This window comes from Medicago sativa, chromosome 7 (genome assembly GCF_051527215.1).
Source record: "Medicago sativa cultivar Bolivia chromosome 7, Bolivia_mono, whole genome shotgun sequence".
In the NCBI taxonomy this organism is placed as follows: domain Eukaryota; kingdom Viridiplantae; phylum Streptophyta; class Magnoliopsida; order Fabales; family Fabaceae; genus Medicago; species Medicago sativa.
Window position 1 is genome coordinate 32,003,941 of NC_140755.1, and position 13,415 is coordinate 32,017,355.

A 13,415-nucleotide genomic window follows, 5' to 3' on the forward strand; every position below is an offset into this window, starting at 1 on the left:
AGGTTCATTGTTAAACACATTTTGTTCCAACAATCTCCCCCTTTTTGATGATGACAAACAAAAGTATTTAAAATTGATCAATTGTTGTTAATCTAATTAACAAGTTGACTTTGGGGTTCTGAGGTTTGTAAGCTCAGAATCTGAGGTTTGTAAGCTCAAACTCCCCCTGAGTCTGATAGTCTTTAAGGTGAGGTTTGTAAGCTCCCCCTAAGTTCTATCCAGGTTAATTAAATTCATTTTTCGCGCAATAAAATTATCAGAGCTTAAAAACAAAATTGAATCATTGAAAGAATTAACTTATAGATAAGAAGAATGGTTCAATTAATTTTACTTGAATTTTGATACTTCTTCGTTCGTTCATAGCTTATACCAATAAGGTAAAAAAAATGATAGAAGTTTTTCAAAAATTTCAAATGCCATTAATGGGGCTCAGAGCCTTTAAATACTTGTCACATATACTCCCCCTTTTGTCATTATCAAAAAAAATTGAAATAAATTTAAGCATAAAAGACAAAAAGATATGTGAAAAACTCAAACATGAGAGAGTATAATAGGAAATTAACTAAATAAATCAGAGCAGAGTATATTAACATGAATATCAATTATCAAAAGCAGCTAATCAGACAGAATCAGTAAGCATTCAGAAGCAAAGAGAATTAAAACAGAATGGTTTCAGAAGCAAGGACTAGGAATTTAAAACAAACAACAAACAAAAAGAAAAACACAAGGGTGTGCAACTAAGGGTTGGTTTGTTGTTGTTTCTTCATCTCCTCCATTTCTTCAATCTTCTTCTGCAATAGTTCTTCAAGCTGTTGTTGCCTCTGGAGAAGAGCCTGTTCCCTTTCTCTAGCTTCTTGCTGCAGCTGTGCCATCTGTTTCTTCAGAAGCTTACACAACCTGGCTTCTCTGGTCAAGTAATCCGTTTCAAAGAAGAAAGGCTGGTTTGCCAGGAGCAGTGTAGAACTTCTTACTCTAAGACTCTGATTAAGATTTTCCATTAGCCTTCTGACTGATGCTTGCTTGACTCTAATGCATTTAACCTTGATCTCTTCAATAAGCTCAGCTGCCCGGTTCTGAAGAGATGCCCAGGAGTCTTCATATGCACTTGTGAGATCAATTGTCCTTCGTTGATCCACAAGATTATGCATCTGACTCAGGATTGAGAGAAGCTCAGAATTAATATATCCAGATTCCAGGATGTTTGAGGGTGGTTGTTCAAGGATTTCAAGATCAGAATCACTGATTTCCAAATCTTGAACAGGGTTAGGAACTGGAATGGTAAAGTGTGTTTGAGTGTTTGAAGATGAAGGCTGGTCAGAGGCAATGTGTGTGGTAGAGGTTGAGGCTTGAACATTGACTAGAGAGTTGTCAGCATCCATGGGAGTTGGTTCTGGGGAGTGTTCAATTTCAGTTGGTGGTTGTTGTGGTGAAGTTGATGTTTGAGTGTTGAGTTGGGGGTCAATGGTAGTTGTTGGTGATTGTGGGGGTGTTGTGGGTTTATGTGGTTCAGGTGTTTGTTGATGGGGGTTTTCTGAAACAACATTTTCAGAAGTAGCTGCTTCTGGAGTTGCTTCAGAGGCCTTTTCTGAAGTAGATTTGTCTATGGGTAACTCACCTGAGTAGTGGAGAGCAAGATTGTCTAAGACAGAAGTGTCTTCTATTGGTTCAGGTGCTGATGGTGAAGAGGGTGAAATGGGGATAGAGGTGACTGGAATCTGGATTACCTGAACTGCAGGGCCAGCTTCAGAAGTGATCTTCTGTGGACCAGCAGCTTGAGGAACTACTTCTGAAGTTCCCTCTTCTGGAGCATTTTCAAAAATGAGCATCATATCGTCTTCCTCATTGTCTTCAGTAGGCTTACCAGCAATGGCTCTTACTTCAGCCAATTTATCTTTGTAGAACCTATCACAGTCTTCCAATCCCAAAGCCTTGAGCTTTTCATCTCTTTGATGAATGTATTGTGCTTTTTGTTCCTTTCTGTCTGATATAAGATCAGAAGCACGTTCATCTGCCATCCTTTTCATTCTTGGAGTCATTTCAACCATAGGACTCACAAGTTGAAGGGGAGCCTTCTTCTTCTTTAGCTTGGGATCAGCCTCTTCTTTCTCTATTTCATCCAAAACTTCATCCAGTTTTTCTTTGAGATAAACTGTTTCAGCTTTCCCCCTCTTTCTTTTGACATCCTTTCTTTTGCTTGCCCTTATCAGTAATTGCTTCTGATGCAGTGGCACTCTTTACCTTCTTCATTTTAGCAGGAACAACTTCCTCCTGAGTGCTTGCATCTTCTTCCAGGACATACTCAGCTACTGATTGAACTAGGAAATCAGAGTCACTTTCCTTAAAGATGGGAGGAAAGTCCCTGATTATCTCAGTTTCTTCTGTGATCATCTCCAACCACTTTTCATCTTCAGGAGCCTTCTTGATAAACTTCATAGAGCATAAGCTCCTGCTACTGATAGTCCTTTCAGCAGTAGAGACTTCGAAACATCTATCAGAAGCACTCCTTGTCCTCTTTAAGAACTCCAGCACCCTTCCTTGATGAAAGATTTCAGACAGCAATCTTCCATAGGGTACTTGTTTTCTTCCTCTAATAGTGCTTTCATTTATTGCCCAGCAGAGGTGATCCATTACATATCTTGGGAAGTTTATCTTTTCCAGATTGGTCATGAAATAAATTGCTAGCTTCTGTTGGTTGTTGGGTTGATCAGACCCACCTGCTCTTTGAAAGAAGCAATCATTACTGAATTTCACCAACATCCTGTTGTGAATCTCCATTTCAGAAGGCTTTGCATCTTTCTTCCCACCCAGAAGAGTGTTGTAGTAACCTTTTAGCAGGACATCTTCTTTCCTGACTATTTCTTGGAATCTTCCCTCTGCATCCATCCTACAAGCTTTAGCTATAACGTCCTCAGTGATGGTTATAGGAATGCCCATCACTTCAGACCTTATTTCTAAGCTATCAAAAGATGTAGGATTCATATCCATGGCCATTTTCCCTTTCTTTGACCCAGCTTGTTTGCTTACAACTTTTGCAGGCTTTTCATTGTACACTTCAGCTTTTAACCAAAAGTCCTTGACCAGGTTCACATAAGTTGGCCCATTTAGCATCTTGAAATACTCAGACAGCTTCTGAGTTTCTATCAAACCTTCCATGTTTACTTCATACTTCTTGAGTGAAGCAAAATCCACCGGTGACTCTACTTGAACTATTAAGGATTCCCATGGAATATCCATAGTCTTCTCTTTGTAGATTGACCCAGATTCTGGTGCGCTTTGCATGTTTGATGTAGATTCTGAAACTTTTGAGCTTGATGATGCCATTTGATGATTGACGAAGATTTGAAGAAGATGAAGATTTTAGGGTTCTAAGGTTGAGAGAATGCGCTTACTTCGCAAGAGGTTTGAGAGCAAATGTGTTTGTTGTGAGTGAGTAGTGTGTGAATTGACAAAGTGTTAAAAGTAAAACGATTGCAATTCAAAAGAGACAAACAAACATAACATTAATGACAAAAATTGGGGGCGCGTGAAAAGTACTTTCAAAGCTATTAAATCATCATTGCCCTTTTTGTTATACACCAACACATACAGGCCACGTAAGAAGTTCACAGAGTAACTACCAAGTTAGTGGGCCAGAAGTTACTTTTTAAAAGGTAACTTCCAACGTTTCCACTAATTCAACTATTCAGAAGCAACAAATCCAGCTTCTGGACTTCAGATGCTGACGTCATCATCAGAAGCGAGTTTTCCTTAGAACCTCAATAAAGAGCTTCTGATGGACTACCGCTTCTGAACTAACTTCAGAACCTGAAATCCTATTCAGGAGCAAGCAAGCATTTAATCAGATACAAAGTGCATGTTCAAATTTTTCTTTATAAAATCAAATCTTTCAACAGTTAAAGGCTTAGTAAATATATCAGCCCATTGATTTTCAGTATCAATGAATTGTATATCTAAAATTCCTTTTTGAACATAATCTCTGATAAAATGGTGTTTGATTTCAATGTGTTTCGCTCTTGAATGCAAAATTGGATTTTTAGACAAAGAAATAGCAGCAGTATTATCACAATAAATGGGAATACTGTTAGCAGTTATCTGATAATCTTCCAACTGATGTTTCATCCAGAGTAGTTGTGTACAACAACTTGCAGCTGAAATGTATTCTGCTTCTACTGTAGACATAGCAATAGCTGTTTGTCTTTTGCTAGCCCAGGATATAAGATTATCACCCAGAAATTGACAATTGCCACTGGTTGACTTTCTTTCAATCCTATCACCAGCATAATCAGCATCACAGAATCCAATTAGCTTATAATCTAAGGATTTCCTATACATGAGTCCAAGATTAGTTGTTCCTTTCAAATACCTGAAGATTCTCTTGACAGCAGTCATATGAGATTCTCTAGGATCTGATTGGAATCTTGCACACAAGCATACACTGAATAAAATATCTGGCCTAGATGCAGTGAGGTATAACAAAGAACCAATCATAGCTCTATACAGCTTCTGATCTACTTTAGCTCCTTCATCTTCTTTGCTTAAGTTGCACGTGGGGTGCATTGGAGTGTTCATCACTTTACAATCTTCAAGTTTGAACTTCTTCAGAAGCTCCTTTGTGTACTTTGATTGATGAACATAGACTCCATCTTTGCATTGATTGATTTGAATGCCCAGGAAGAACTTCAGCTCTCCCATCATGCTCATTTCAAATTCATCTTGCATTAACTCAGAAAATTCCTTGCAAAGAGATGCATTAGTAGAACCAAATATTATATCATCAACATATATTTGCACAACAAGAATATCTTTCTCAAGGGTCCTTCTGAAGAGTGTAGTATCAACCTGTCCTCTTTTAAAATCATTTTTGATTAAGAAATTACTTAGCCTATCATACCAAGCTCTGGGAGCTTGTTTCAAACCATATAGTGATTTCTTCAGTTTAAAAACATGGTCAGGATATTTAATATCCTCAAATCCAGGAGGTTGCTTGACATACACTTCTTCTTCTATGACACCATTGAGAAATGCACTCTTGACATCCATCTGATATAATATTATGCCATGATTAACTGCATAGGAAAGAAGTAACCTGATTGCTTCCAATCTTGCAACTGGAGCAAACGTTTCAGTGTAATCAATGCCTTCTTGTTGACTATACCCTTGTGCAACAAGCCTGGCTTTGTTTCTTGTTACTTCACCTTGCTCATTCAGCTTGTTTCTGAATACCCATTTTGTTCCAATAATGTTCTTGTGCTGAGGTTTGGGTACCAGATCCCACACATCATTTCTTTGAAATTGATTCAACTCTTCTTGCATAGCTAGGATCCATCCATCATCTGAAAGTGCTTCATCAACTGTTGTAGGTTCAATCATTGAGATTAGTCCAATCATTGACTCTTCTTGTCTGAAATGTGATCTTGTTCTTCTTGGACTATCTTTGTTTCCAATGATTAGCTCCTCAGGATGTGAAGACTTGTGTTTGAATGTGTTTCTGGGAGGATCTTCTTGATGTGAGCCATCTTGTGCTTCATCAGAAGCAGTTTCATCTTGCGCTTCTGATGTGGGTTCAGCTTCTGGACTATCTTCAGATTCAGCTATCTGATCAGGTTCTGGAGTAGCTTCAGGAACCTGTATCTCTGCAGAACTTTCACCTTGCTTTGAAGTTTTATCTTCAAGCTCCTTGTCATCAAATTTAACGTGCATAGATTCTTCAACACAAAGTGTTTCTGAATTATACACTCTGTATGCCTTTGACCTTTCAGAGTAACCTAAAAAGATTCCTCTTTGGGCCTTGGCATCAAATTTCTTTAGGTAGAGCTTGTTGTTCAGAATGTAACATGTACATCCAAATTGATGAAAGTAAGAGATATTGGGTTTTCTTCCTTTAAAGAGTTCATATGCTGTTTTCTCCAAAATAGGTCTAATATAGATCCTGTTTTGAACATAGCATGCTGTATTCACTGCTTCTGCCCAAAAGTGTTTTGGTAAATTGTTTTCATGAATCATGGTTCTGGCCATTTCTTGTAAAGTTCTATTCTTTCTCTCTACAACCCCATTTTGTTGTGGTGTTCTAGGAGAAGAGAACTCATGGAAAATTCCATGTTTTTCACAAAAAGCTTCAAATGGCTCATTTTCAAATTCTCCACCATGATCACTTCTGACTTTCAAAATTTTTGATTCTTTTTCAGATTGAATTTGAGTGCAGAAGCTACTGAATACATCACACGCAACATCTTTACTCTTTATGAATTTCACCCAAGTCCATCTGCTGTAATCATCAACAATGACTAATCCATATCTACTTCCATATAGGGATGCAGTACTCACTGGTCCAAATAAATCAATATGGAGTAATTCTAAAGGTCTTGAGGTTGAAACAATGTCTTTGGTTTTAAAAGATGATTTCACAATTTTCCCTCTCTGACATGCACCACAGAGTGCATCTGAATGATAGTCAATGTCTGGTAGCCCTTTCACAAGTTGTAACTTACTAAGCTTAGAGATTAACCTCCAGTTAGCATGTCCCAACCTTCTGTGCCACATCCATTTCTTATCATTCACTGATAGTAGGCAAACCACCTTCTGATCAGCCAGTTCAGAAAAATTGATTTTATAGACATTGTCAACTCTCTTTCCCTTGAACACAATGAATTTGTCTTCCTTGTTGATTACTGTACAGTTGGGTTTTTCAAAAAGCACATCATAACCATTATCACAAAATTGACTAATGCTCAAAAGGTTATGTTCAAGACCATCTACCAACCATACATTATTAATTGAGGTAGAGGAATTACCAATAGTTCCTGTACCTATGATCTTGCCTGACTGGTTGCCTCCAAATTTCACATTTCCTCCCTCTTTCATTGTTAGGCTGAGGAACATGGACTTGTCTCCTGTCATGTGTCTTGAGCAACCGCTGTCTAGGTACCATGATCTTTGCTTTGGCACTGCTCTTAGACATACCTGCATCATTGACATTTTTAGTTTTAGGTCCCCATTGTTCTATGGGTCCTGGAAGGTTAGTACTTAAGGCTTTACTCTTCACTTCTTGTACCTTGTGATGTGAGTTGGGTTGCTTCTGATTAACCATCACCTTAGGTTTTGGTACTTCAGAAGCAGCAACTGTCTTCTTCTGAAACTTAGACTTCAGAACCCCAGATTTTGGTTTCACCAGACTCTGAGGAATAGGTTCTGATCTTTTCAGGATCCTGACCTTTGAAGTCTTGGAATCAGAGTTGATCATAGCCTTTGACTTAGAGTTCTTTGGCTTTGAAGTAATTTTAGCCTTAGAACTAGAAGCTTCAGGTTCTGATTGAACAACAGTTTCCAACTCAGCCCCTTCTGGTACAAAAAATGTTTTCAGACCTTCCTTGATGCATTCACAACAAGATTTTAGATTGGTTTTCTCAAGTTTCACTTCTGGAAAACCAATTCCTCTGCCGTTGTTCTTGTAAATGCTATAAATCATAGAAGCCACTCTGCTTCTGTCAATGCCAGATATAATAAAATCTTCAAGAGCAATTTCATGGTTACTTAAAGGTTTTTCATTACACTTTTCTTGTAGCTTCTGACATAAGAACCTGAGCTGATCTTCATATGTTTTACACATGAAGTCAAAGCCCCTAAGTCCTTGTTCAGAAGCTTTCAGATCCAATAGAGTTGATTTTTGCTGTTGTACCAAATCAGCATATTTTTCTTTTAAATCCTTCAACTCATTGGTTCTTACTTCAAAATGTGTAAGAATTTCTTTAAGTGACTCAACAAGTTCATCTCTGGGAATTTTGGAATATACCTCGTTTTCATCTTCTGAGTCTGAATCTGATCCAGCTTCTGAAGTTGCTGTTGCTACCAACCCAACAGCTACCTTTGCATCTTCATCAGCTTCCTCTTTATCAGATCCAGATTCACTACCCAAATCATCCCAGGTTGCCATTAAACTCTGCTTAATCTGCTTCTTGAATTTGCTTGGTTTGAAGGTAGACCTCTTTGATTTGTCCTTTGACTTTTCTCTTTGAAGATCAGGGCATTCAGCAATGAAGTGACCAGGCTTCTTACAGTTGAAGCATCCCTTCTGATCTTCTTTCTTTGAGCTTCTGGAGTTACCCCTTCTGGAGAGAAACTTTCTGTTCTTCTTGGCCAGATATTGAAGTCTGTTTGAGAGCATGGCCATTTCAGCAGCATCTGGTTCAGAATCTGAACTTGACTGTTCTTCCTCTTCAGATTCAACCACTTTGAGAGCTTTTGATGACTTGCCTTTGGATGGAAGAGCTATTGATTTACTCTTCTTAGTAGACTCATGTTCATTAAGACTTAACTCATGAACTTTGAGAGAACTAACAAGATCTTCGACACTTAAAGTGTTTAAATCTTTAGCTTCCTCAATGGCAGTCACTTTTGGTCTCCATCTGGCAGGTAAGCTTCTGAGTATCTTGCTTACATGATCAGAAGCAACATAGCTCTTCTTTAGAATCTGTAGCCCAGAAACTAAGGTTTGAAACCTTGAGTACATCTCCTCAATAGTTTCATCATCCTTCATCTTGAATAACTCATACTGATGTACAAGCAGGAGAGCCTTTGCTTCTTTGACCTTCTTGCTCCCTTCATAATTTGAACAGAGAGAAGCAAACATAGCTTTAGCAGTGGATTTGTCACTCATCTTCATGTATTCTGCTTTGGGTATGGCAGTGACAAGAGCTCCTCTGATAATATGATGCTTCTTGTAAAGTTTCCTCAGTTCTGGAGTATGTTTCTTTCTATCCACAGCAGCTCCTTCTTCATCAAGGACTAAATCACCAACACCATCTTCCAGAATATCCCATAATTCTTCATCTAGGCTCATGATGTAACTGTAAAAGTTGGTCTTCCACCAAGAGAACTCTTCAGCATCTCCATTGAACTTTGGAACTTTTCCAACACTGGTTTTCTTACTATCACTATAATCATGTGAGACATGTTTATAGCTAGTATCACTAGGACCAGTAGGAGGATGAGTAGACATGTTTTTCTCAGATCTTTGACTGTTGCACGGTTAACTGATACACAACAGACCAAGGCTCAAGATACCAATTGAAGGTGAGAAAAAACACAAGAAGGGGGGTTGAATTGTGTTTTGAAAAATTCTTCGTTTCTCCTAAAAACTGAACACACTGATCAGAAGCTAGGTGAGACAGCTTTTGAAGTGATAATCAGAATCTAAATGCAGCGGAATAAAACAGAGAGAGAAGAAGAACGACACAAAGCAATTATACTGGTTCCTTCCACAATCCGGAAGTAGTCCAGTCCCCCTTGCACTTTCAAGGAGATTTCACTATGAGTAATATCTGATTACAAATGCTCAAGCACACAAGCAAGAGACTTCCAATGCTCAAGCACACAAGCAAGAGACTTCCTTTGCTCAAGAACACAATCAAGAGACTTCCTGCTCAAGCACAACTGCAAGAGACTTCCTAACTAAACAAAATTACACAGAAAATTGTTTAAGGTTGAACACTTGATATACAATCAGAGGTGCTCACAATACAAATCAGATACAGACTCAATGGACTTAAGAATTTCTAAGATATGACTTTGAGACACAGAAATTCTAAGTGAATGCAGAACAATTTCAGCAGAGGTTTGGTACTTGTGAAAATCTTGTGAGTCTTTTGTTCAGCGTTCTTGCATTACCAATTCTCTAGGTCTTCACTCCTTTATATAGAGGTGTGAAAGAGACGTTGTGAAATTGCCAGCACACCAAAGAGTCGTTGTTGAAGCTTGATCTTTCACCAATGATCTTTTGCCTGATTTGGTTGTTGTCCTATGAAGAACCAATTTGAAATCCATTCCTTATCCAAAGGAACATCTATGCAGGCGAAGCCGTATTCTGGAGCTGTTTTCTTGTCCTGTAGCATGGACACAAAACAGAGTAGTGGAGAACGTGGTTGTACAATTCGTACAAAGTACAATGTCAACGCTTTCGTCCAAATTGCAAGCACACGCCTTCAAACACCTTTGAAATGACCGTTGCAAACTCCACTAATCCTTTGTTTGTGTTTTCGAATCCAATAGACAGCTTTTGTAATGATAATTCTTCAATTCTTGATTCTTTGCAAATCCAGTTGATATTCAGCTTCTGGTGAAATAGCTTCTGATGAGGCAGCTTCTGATGATGCAGCTTCTGATGATATGACTTCTGCAGCTTTTGATGATGTAGCTTCTGATGATATAGCTTCTGATGATACAGCTTCTGAACTTCTTGTCTTCAGGAGCACTATTCTTACTTCAGAAGCGTCTTAACGTCAGGAGCACTATTCTTACTTCAGAAGCGATTTAACTTCAGGAGCGCTTTTTCTTCTTCAGTAACAAGTTGCCTTCAGGAGCGTCCAAGCTTCAAATCTTTGTTGTTTCCTTTGCTCTTTATTTGCTCATTCAGAACCAATGATGATGTAACTTTGTAATTATGGTCCTGTACACTTGAACAAATATTAGCTAGTCCAATTTACAATTTTTAATACCTTGTTATCATCAAAACTCTTTAAGGTTCATTGTTAAACACATTTTGTTCCAACAAGTATGATACTATATGATCATGATTATGATATGATGTTTGACATGTGCAAGTTATGCATTAGAGCAAGTTATGAAGTTATACCGATGACGATCTTAGGTTTCCCTAATCGTTCGGTTTAGGATCGTGTCATGAATATGTTATGTTTAGGCCTCAATGCATTTAGCGTATCTTGGCATAGCGGACTTAGGTTCCCTTTTACCGCCATGACACGTATGATGTAAGCAAGACCTATATGACAAGTTAAGAAGAACCTATCACGGATCTAGTATGCACAACCGTCTAGACAAGCATGATCCACACATGTATAACCAACCGTCAGGTTGTATTGTAGACACGTGGTGACCATAGGTTTCCCCCAAGGTTACCTATAGCCTATGATTAGGTAGAACTCACTGAGACATTATGTCTCATCCCAATCCTTATTTGTTTCAGATCAGCAGATTGATATGGCAGGATTTAGCAGGCTTGCAGCCGAATGGATAATCAGCAAGTGCTCGTTCGTACCCGCTGCAGGATGTCATAGACTTTTAAGGATGTTTTTACCATGTATATACGAGTAATGTTGTATTATTGATGTACGAACGCGTATTGTTGTATAATATATTCATTCGAATGTATTCAAGTTGTATCTTTTTAATGTATCCAGTACTAAAGATAATGCACATACTAAACTTTCTAGATACGTTTAATGTGGGCGTTACAGTAGTAGCGAGGAAAGGTCTTCCTAGGAGGATAGGGACTTCAGGGTCCTCCTCAATGTCTACTACCACAAAATCATCCGGGATGTATATCCCTCCTCAATAAATCCGTCGGGGCGGATGGTGGTACGATCAGCTAATTTCAAGGTCATCTTAGTAGGTTTCAACTCACTTATACCCATTCTCTTAAAGAGGGACAAAGGTAACAAGCTAATACTAGCCCATAGATCGCACATAGCTTTCTCAACGGTCTTACTTCCAATCACACAAGGGATGGAAAAACTACCTGGATCTCCAAGCTTTGGAGGTGATTTCTTTAAGACATTACTACATTCCTTTGTTAAGGCTATCGTCGCATTACCCTCTATTGTTCTTTTCTTTAACAATATTTCTTTTTAAAAATTTTCATAGAGGGGCATGCGAGAAAAAGCTTCAGCAAAAGGAATATTGATGTAAATCTTTTTTAGCATATCAATAAACTTTTCAAATTGTGCCTCCAAGCTAGGCTTAGCAAGCCTCTGGGGAAAGGGAACTTTGGACTTATAAGGTGGTGAAGCAAGAGATTTTTCACTCTCTCCTAAGGCTTTCTCACTCTTTGGTTTATCACTCTCTTCTCCCTAAGGGTAATGGCATTTATATGGGCTTTGGGGTTGGCTTCAGTTTGACCTGGTAAGACTCCCGGGGTTTGAGAGGAAGCAGCCACCTGTTGGGCTACTTGGGAGATTTGAGTTTCAAGCATCTTAGTATGAGTAGCAATGGAGTCTACCTTGGATGTGAGTTTGACGATAGAGTCATTTAGAAATCCAGTTTGATTCTTAAGCTCTTGGAGTTGCTTGGATTGATTCATAACATAACTTTCCATTAAAAGTTCCAAGCTAGTTTTCTGAGGGACTCTCTGGTTGTTTGCATAAAGAGGTGGTGCTATTTGTCTATAGGAATTTTGAGGAGTTTTGTAAAAATTTGACTTTTCCTCATTCCTTGGTTGTATTGAGCATAATTCATTTGCTCAACACCTTCAATAGCATTGCCTAGTTGGCAATCAACGCCAGTATGGCCAAATACACCACAGACCACAAGGAGGTGAAACAGGAGCAGGTGTGACAGCACAATATAACTTGGGGGAGGTTTCAAAATCAGTCTTTGATGTTGGACTGTTTGGCTCGAAAGAGACGCTATGCTTGTTGTTGTCGAAAGGAGTTGTTGGTTATTGGATCCATTTCGTGTTGACGGTTGGTCCATATACCGCAAGTTAGACTTTCACACGTGTTGTTTTTATTTCTTTGTATCACTCGATTGGGTTGGCATACACTTTGTGTGGATTGACTGGGTTAGGTTTATGTCCCCCCCAGTTCTTTTTTGTATTTATTTATTTATTGACAAATTATTTTTTCTTTTTTTTAAATAATATATATGAGCACCTGACATAGAATGAAATCTGCTTATTTTGAATGCAGCCCCTCCTGATATGACCTCTGTCCTCTTAGCAGATGTCGTGGGTGTTGAGTTTGTTCGACCCTAGTATGGGTCCTTTTTAGTTTTGTTTTTTTTTTCCTTCCCTTTTGTTACCAAAAAAAAGAATGAAATCTGCAAGACATTCTAACTCTGTTGGACTGTCTTCTATTCCTTTTTTATGTTTGGACTCTTGCCTTATAAAAAAAATTGTTTGTGTGTTTGTTTTTGTGTGTGTGTGTGTGTGTGTATAAATATATAAATAGATAGATATAGATATTAAGTTTAATTGGATTATAAAAAACAAAATCAAAAGAAATGATAACCGGTGCCCCTGTGACATTGTTAAGGATGATAATAAAAAGTAATTATATGCTAGTTATTGCATTGAAAATTGTGTAATTAATCTTTAACCTGTGTCGTTCGTTAATGATGCTAATAAAAAGAAATTATATGTTTTTTTTAAGGAAAAAGAAATTATACGTTAGTTATTGCATTAAAAATTGTGTAATTAATCTTTAAAAAGTCAAAAAAGTTTCTTTTTTAGTAATAACTTCTTTTTTTTTTTTTTGTATTCTTAACTAGTCTTCTTGGGCAATTATTCAATCTATACTTTCTTTTTGGAAAATTATTCAATCTAATTAAAATAACAATTACTCAAATTTAATTGACTAATTAATCTGACAATTACGGGGGCCCAAAATAAAGCACCAATAGGTATG